This window comes from Euphorbia lathyris, chromosome 2 (genome assembly GCF_963576675.1).
Source record: "Euphorbia lathyris chromosome 2, ddEupLath1.1, whole genome shotgun sequence".
Taxonomy (NCBI): Eukaryota; Viridiplantae; Streptophyta; class Magnoliopsida; order Malpighiales; family Euphorbiaceae; genus Euphorbia; species Euphorbia lathyris.
Genome location: NC_088911.1, coordinates 123,708,003 through 123,716,393, shown reverse-complemented (window position 1 = coordinate 123,716,393; position 8,391 = coordinate 123,708,003). Strand labels below are relative to the sequence as shown.

General features: G+C 35.1%; 1 long non-coding RNA gene across 4 annotated transcripts; it reads right to left on the bottom strand.

Moving 5' to 3' along the window:
• Positions 1-319: 319 nt before the first annotated feature.
• Positions 320-7,231, bottom strand: LOC136219779 (uncharacterized). 4 transcript variants are annotated; one of them, XR_010684274.1, is made up of 10 exons: positions 7,093-7,231; positions 4,956-5,038; positions 3,778-4,066; positions 2,473-2,554; positions 2,283-2,367; positions 1,963-2,132; positions 1,771-1,868; positions 1,421-1,544; positions 897-1,023; positions 320-800 (listed from the first exon to the last, which is right to left on the bottom strand). It is a non-coding gene; the product is annotated as an uncharacterized lncRNA (long non-coding RNA). The 4 variants fall into 4 exon arrangements; XR_010684276.1 differs by having other exon boundaries at positions 1,771-1,807; XR_010684275.1 differs by lacking the exon at positions 7,093-7,231 and adding an exon at positions 5,617-5,636.
• Positions 7,232-8,391: the final 1,160 nt, after the last annotated feature.

Below are 8,391 nucleotides of genomic sequence, written 5' to 3'. Positions count from 1 at the left end.
TTGGAGTCGATTGTGGAAACAACCGACTCCAATGCTCTAATCATTAGAGTCGGTTGTTTTATAACCATGACTAATGTTAATTATATTAGAGTCGGTTGTTTTGCAACCGTGGCTAATGAGGGTCGGTTCAAATTTTATTACGAACAACCGACCCTAATGTTATTGTTTTTAGCAATTTTACAGCAGCAGGTTCAAATTGAACCTGCTCTATTTTTTTCCGACTATATTACTGTAATAAATGGTAAACGAGATTAGTTACCCTAAGTCGTTTATCATAATCGAGATTGATCCTACTGTATTACTAGAATTAAATGCAAAATAATAAAAAAATGTACATAAATATAGGATAATTAATTAACATACTATATATATACAAGCTTTGATATATTCACAGATTCATAGTATTCCTGTTGTATATTACTGAAATTAACTGCGAACACAAAAAAAAAAACTGACATATACTCATCAATACTCTAATATACTCTATAAAACATGATGTTAAACATATCTGCAATGTTGAAATCATGCACTCTCCTCTGCTGTCAACAAGTATTCATACTTTCATCATCTCGTTCAGAACACTGCACTTAGTCTACCAACTCTAGTGAAGCTTTAAGCTTGAGAAATCAAGAGTATTTTGAAGCAACATGAATCCACAATTTTCCACATCAACATCGCAAATCTGCACGTGTCGTCTCTGTGATGATGTATAAAAGCAATAGCATAGCCTAAAGATGCTTGTATAAGTCACATTCTTTTGCATTCTAATAGATCAGCAAACAACTCCCAGTTTTTAATACCTGAAAAAAAAGCAGATGAAAAGGTACATGTCATGTATCTGATGCTAAGTTCTAAATTTTGTAACACAAGGAAATAATCACTTGTATAAAGCATACTTCTACAATAGTTAACAAGTTCAAAATCTCCTCATGACTGATGCCAACAGAAAACCTTTTGCCTCAAGTTCAAATTCTCCTCCTGACTGATGCCAACAAGCATCCCCTGCCTAAGTTAATCAAGCTCCTGCTTAAGGGTTGAGATTAGTTGTATAACAATTTAACCGAAGGAATCCATACACTAGTGGCAAAAATACCATTTGCATCGGCCATTTAGGGCTATTTGCGTCGTCCATTGGACGATGCAAAAGCCCTCGCCATCGACCAATGCAATTGGTTGAATAACCTTACATAGGACTATATAGGCATACAGTGATCACTTATGTGCAATGCCAGAAACTCAATCCTTATCTAATTGCACACTCTTAGTTATATCATATAAATTGCAGCACCAATCACCGATCATTCCCTTATGTCCTTTAACTGAAGAGTGCTCAATTCAGAAAAAGATACTTATATTCAAGTTGATAGCATAAGGCTAAATTTATGTGAAATTTTTGACAAAACAGGAACAAAATTCTTGCCTTTTGCATACTGAAGCAACCAGGTTTGCTGTGAAGTTTCTAAGCTCCCAATGATTTTAGAAAATCGATTCCCCAACCTTTTAGCAACTAGGCAGGTAATAATAGATGGCATCAATTGATACAGCTGAAGAAATGACAGGAAAACTAAATTAGATGGAAGGAAAATCAAGCACTTCACTATTGTATATCAGTTCAGGAAACTCTCAACCACCTAAATGTTAAACAGCATGAGTGAGCACTGAGCACATGGCATAAAAATAGCAGATCCAAAGAACAATGACTTTGATACTTTATTGGATTTTTTTATCAATTAATCTCTGCATCTCGATTCAATAAGTCAATGAACTTACATAAGGTTCTACATGTATGTGTGGATTTTGAAGAAGGCTTCTTGTCACACGCATCAGAGCAAACAGGATAGGAAAATTATTCAAATTATTCAATCATTCTGCAATTATAAAATGTTAAACCCACCTAATTGAATCATTAAGCTTAATATAATATAAACTATATAATATTTGAAGTAAATAGGTAAAACATACCTTGAATTGGGTAGATTTGAGGTGCGACAGCATAACGTGGATCAACGCCTTGAATTTCCCATAGCATAATTTGCAGCTGAAAATTTCTCCATACTTTCTTCATAAATTTGACAGGCCATAAAACACTCAATTTCACCACACCTTTTATGATATCATACAATCCAGATATCCTACAGTCCCAACCGAGAAAAATCAAGAAGTTGTAACGAATGCCATACTGTCAATAAGTCTTAACTACAAAGCACAAGGAATTTCAAATACTAGTGTACATATCTCGTTTTAAATCGTAACATAATGTAGAGAAACAGAAAAGTAATCACCCAAATGATCAAACATAAAATTCTTTCCTACGAAAAAGCCGCCATCAAGGAATTGTTCCAAATACCGCTGTATTCCACCATATAACTGAAACGGAGACCCATTACGAGTACAATATTATCATCAACGACAAGAAATATTCCTTGAATCGACATTATTAATACTAAACAACACAGAACCTAAGAAGGTTACCTGAAAAACATTTTCAAATCCAGGACCTTTCGATCTAATATAAGCTGATGCCATTTCACATCTGATTCCTCCAGTGCAATACCTATAGCACAGTGCACAACCACAGATAAATTGTTGAAGCAACTAATCACATTCACTTTCATCAATGCAATGTTTTAAATAATAGAAAAAGCCATCAGTAACATATTGGCAATAGGCATTTAGGATCTTCACTAGGAGATGTTTCTATCACGTCTGATATATGATTGCGCCTTTGAATGTGAAAATACAGAGTCCTAGATAAAGGTCATATTGAGTTCGGTGGTAAGCAAAATAAACCAGCAATACAAAGTATAACACAGATCCATATAATGCAGAATAAATATATTGCAATATTGAATATTCAAATACTACACCGGAATGATTACAGTACAAACCTTCGCAATAATTAGACCAAACTAATCTCCAATGGGTATATTGAAAGGCTCTCGAGGGAAACAAAGCTCAGTGAAACACATTGGTTCAAATTAGAATTGATAAAAACTATTACGAGTAAGACACATTTCTACCATCTATGAGATTACCAAAGTGAAGAAGGAAAGTAAACAAACTACCACCCAAGTTTATTATAAGATTTAATAATGTCTTTTGCACTCAAAATTGCATTTAATATAGACACCGAAGTCATAATTTGTGTTTCCTGTCTACATATTTCTATATTTGATCCTCAAAGTAAATACGAGCCTACAATTTAGTTAACTAAACTTTGGGTGTGATGAATCTGCAGTTACAAAAATCTATAAAATGCAACATTTTTCAATTTTGATTTCTGAGATTGGCTCCAAAATTCTAAGTCAAAAAGGCATAATACTAATAGTGTCATTAGCATTCAGAGGATAATACTAATTTACGGCAACGAGTTTACAAAATAGAATGGAAATTGCAGTTTAATATTCCACAATCACAAAACAACAAAATTCAACAATAACACAATAAAACTCGAACTCATTGATATAGCATTTACATAATTTCATTTGTACATCAAATTTGAGCTACTAGTGTTTAATTCAAAAAGGAATCAAAGGAAAAGTTCATATCTAAAGAATCCAAATTATGATATACTGTAAACACCCTGCACATAGTTCATCTTCTTTTACTCCTTGTCTAATAACCTTATATAGGACTATATAGGCATACAGTGATCACTTATGTGAGACATGCTAGATTAAAGCCACAAAAAAGAAGAATCCTAGGAAGATGTATTCAAAGTCTATATTGTGAATATACTCATTTGGGATTTGCCAAAGTCTATATTGTGAATATCACCTGAAATTATAGCACCAAAACAATGGGTTCCAGAGGCTAGCACAACTTTGGCAGCAAAAATTACTCAAACTCAAACTCGCTGGCTATCGTGCCCTGACAGTTTCAGTTTTTCTCTTGTGATTCCCTCTATTCCAAAGCATCGATTCCCGCCATTGGTAGTTCGCTTAATCCAATTAAAGAATAAAGACCTGTTAGCTTTCTTTCAAGCCGGAATTCTTTTCCTTCACCCTGCCTATCTTTCTGCTTTTGAGCGAGCCGCAATTGCAGTTCTCTTTAAGAAAAGTTGTTTCTGAAAGAAGGCATTTTATGGCGTTAGGTGAATATGGTCCAACCAATAGTTCCAAAATCATAATCAGATGTTTAGCTTAAATTGGATATATTTTGTAAACGTTAAGCTTAAATTCGTATTATTTTATAAACGTTAAGCCTATATTGGTGCTATTTTGTACGTGAGGCCTAAAATGATGCTATATTGTAAACGTTAAGCCTAAATTGATATTATGTTGTAAACGTTAAGCCTATATTGGTGCTATTTTGGACGTTAAGCCTAAATTGGTACTTCCCCAAAAACCTTAGGCCTATTTTGATATCTTATCTCTAACAAAATTCCAACCTCTGAATTAAAGCAAACAAACCAAGATAAAGAATGATCACTATTTTAGCAAATAAGATAACAAAAATCTCTGAATTATTTTATAAGATGCTCCATAGTTAATTGTCGAACAGTTTGCTTGAACATGGAATTTTTTTGATCGACCACATCACTTATTATATCTAAACAGCCAGTAAATTGGCATGGAGATCACTGTCTATACCTTGACTTGTATGGTCTTGTTTACAACAAAACATGAAGTGCCAAACTTTTTCTTGATTAGAGGTGCAAGAATTCTTAGAATGAAGCAAGCTAACTTCTTTATTTAGTATGCATTAGAATTGACTGAATAACAAAATAATGTACAAACGCAATTTCAATTGAATCAAAGCATCATAGTATAGCTCAAAACTTTATTTGTGCAACTTTGTAAAACACATTTGTTCATGGCTAGCCATAACAAAGTAGTTCTGTTCCATTAGTTCATATCATATGATTACTTGTGAATAAAACATTTCCTATAACTATTGAAAGGAAATAAATGGGGGAAGGAAAAGTATGAATAAGCACAAAGATGACAAATAACCTGTGATCCTGTTTGTGCAACTGGCCTTGGATACAATAAGTTTCCTTTACTATCTTCACTTCCCTATGATTGTAAATCAGATTCTGCAGAAAGAGTTTTCATGTTAGAAAGGATCCTGAAATGCATTAGACGAATGTAATATGTAAGGAGCAAAAAGTATTAAAAGGAAGAATCTTGTCAAGGAGGAAGGTTTTGTCTTCAATAGCTAATTAAGAAACATGAACATGATTTTAGGTACACTAGGATTAGAAAATCTCTCTCTGTCTCTGTCTCTTTCTATGAAGTGAAGAGAAAGAATGATCACGAAACCCTTGTGCCTTCTCTTCTCTCTATGAAAAAAACCCCCTTAAAAGGGACCCCATTCAAATACATTTTATTAATTATCAGATGCATTATTGTCTATTCTTCTAACTATACCGTTCATGGTGTGAATGTGGTAGCCCAAAACAAAAAGCGGCTCTAAAAGATCATGATAGGAGTGTGAATAAACTGATTTCCATATTGACAATGGAAAAAAGTTGATTGAGATATATTTTTAAGAGGAATTTCTAATATATATATACACTGAAGTCCATAAACTAAGATAAAATATACATTTAGCTCTATGATTATTAGGGAACAAAAGATTTAGCCTTCACATATAAAACACTGTCATTTTAACCTAACTTCAGCAATCCAACTAAGATAAAATCCAACTTCATCAATTGTTTATACTTCAGAACTTCCCTCCAACTAAGAGTTAGGCTGCAAAGGCAGAAGGTGCAGAAATATTATTAGGTTAGAAAGAAGTAATCCATACTTGTTTATTTACGTAGCAAACTCAAATTATTATTTCTCTAATTGTCCTGGATATGCAAGAGGCTTCAGAAATTGTCTCTAAAAAAAGGCAATTTACACAAAATTAAAACAAAAGTTGTTATGTCTATGAATGATTAGCAGCTAGCAAGTCTTTCCTACTTCTTTTTAGACATTCAAAGCTCATTCATTACAAGAAAGAATAGTAGCAGTATGTAGCAGTAGCAGATGAAAAAAGCATGAATGAAATCTTTATAATCAAAACCCAAAACTTGCTTACATGATAGACAAAAACAATAACTCTAAACAAAACCATAAATCTCCTCGATAAACATCCTCCCTCTCCTCCAAGAGCAAAAACCAGTAGGTCCATACTTTGTACTGTTATCAGTAAATCTAAATTCAAATAAATCCTTTCTTGCTTTTACCTCAAACCCCTGAAATGTGCACAAATTAATGCACAGACAACCACTACTAATTTAGATTCATCACATCAATTTCACTAAACAAACTATTCAAGACATGTGCATAAATTAATGCACCAGATTCTTGGAATTAAGAGTAGTAAACAAGGAAGAAAATGCTAGAATTTGAAATCACATGAAAGGGTGTAACTTATCCTCGACACCACTTTTCACCTAAATTATCAGCAAACAAAAACACTTTGCAAATTTGAATCAAATCATTCTAATAGTGCAAGCTTGTATTGTATGGCAATCACAGAGCAGGTGAAGACAGGATTCCATACTGCTGGTGAAGACAAGATTCCATACATTGAAACTTCTTTAATTAACATAAACTAACAAGCTTTGGATCACTTAATAATTCAATTCAATGATTAATTAAGGATGGTTTAGTTCTACTAGTTTCAAAATAGGCTTGCTTTTCTTCTTTGTTTCATCTAAAAATTCTCTTAACCAATCAGCTGGATCTTTTGGCCCATCACTGATTGAGAAACAATCTGGAATTGTTTTGAATTGGAAGCCAGGATACTTGGAAACAAAAGATTCAATATCTGAACAGCGGATAGGGTATGGATAATCTGGAAATTAAAGAAGGTAATAAATTGAAACAAGAAATTAAAAGAAAGTAATAAAAGAGAGAAATACGCAATTATAACCAAATCCAGAAGAACGAACATGAACAGGGACAGAACCCAGAAGACCGAAACCAACAAAATCCAGAAGAACCAACACCAACCCAGACGGAACCCAGAAGATTGAACACCAATAAACTCATATAAATCGAAAGGGAAGGACACAGAAAAACAAAATCATAAAGTAGCGGAGAAGATAGAGTTCAAAATCCACTGAAGAATAACAATTCAAACACATTCACTAACCTCTTTTCTGTTGCTTCTACCACAATCGAAACAGGAACGAAACCAATGGATGAAACTTCAAACCGAGCTAAGGAGAGGAAGGAAGAGAAAGCTGCTAGGTTGCGCAAAAGGAGAGTAGAAGAAGGAGGAGCACGATATGTCGTGCTTAACTGGGGTTTTAGAGTCGGTTATTTAATTAACCGACTCTAATAAGGAATTGGCGTCGGTTTTCTTTTGAACCGACCCAATTAATCCAGTAATTTACTGACTAATTAGCTTCGGTTTACATTAAACCGAGGCTGATTATTGGGCCATTGGCCTCGGTTCAATAAGAACTGAAGCCAATGACCCGCCAAACCGCTGACCATTTTCAAAAATTACATTTAAAGTCGGTTTTTTAAAAAAACCGACCCTAATAGCGTATTTATTTGAGTCGATTTTTTAAATAACCGATTCTAATTACTTGTAGCCACGGTTTTTTAAATAACCGTAGCCAATAAGGCGTGGCGGTAGGCTATTTCTGTACTAGTGCATAACGGTGCCTCCACCTCCTAGCATAGTCCACAAATGGTTCCTCGGGGAATTGTCTGATCCTATCCAAATCTTTCAGGGATCCCGTCCATGGAACATACATCTCATATCTTGCCACAAAGGCACTCCTAAGTGGTACCCAATGACCCATTTCCTCCTCCGATAGGCCTTGATGCCACAACAAGGCTTCTCCCATTAAGGTTTCCGGAAAATGTTCATGTAATTCACACTGCGGGAATCCGGCGTCATACATATGATTGCGGAATAACCTCGCATGCTCAAAAGGATCCTGGTATCCACCGTACCTAGGCATCGCTAACACCGCATCAGGTGTTTGGTAAGACGGGGAATCCGGGGTTTGCTTTGCCAGCATCCATACTGTGTACTCCTTGATAAATCTTTTCGTCATTGCCGCCCAATCGGTCTTAACATACATCGGCAACGACATGTACCACATTAATGGTTCACCCATCAACGAATTACAAAACAAGCTAGTGATCGCTTCTTCTTTAAAACCCAAGGGCGACATGGCCGATAAGTAGAAGTGAAGGTGCTCCATAGGGTCCTTGTTGCCATTATATTTGCTAACCCTCGGCAACGGACCCTTGATAGGTCCAATCTGCATTGCGAAGCGCTCCGCGGCCCTGTCCTCAGCCCTTTGATACTTTTCTAGAAATAGATCTGACAATTGATCCCAATCATACTTGCAAGAGTCGGGTAATGAGTGAAACCACCCCAAAGTCTCGCCTATCAGAGAATGGTGGAACCACTGAGCAATCTCATCCACTC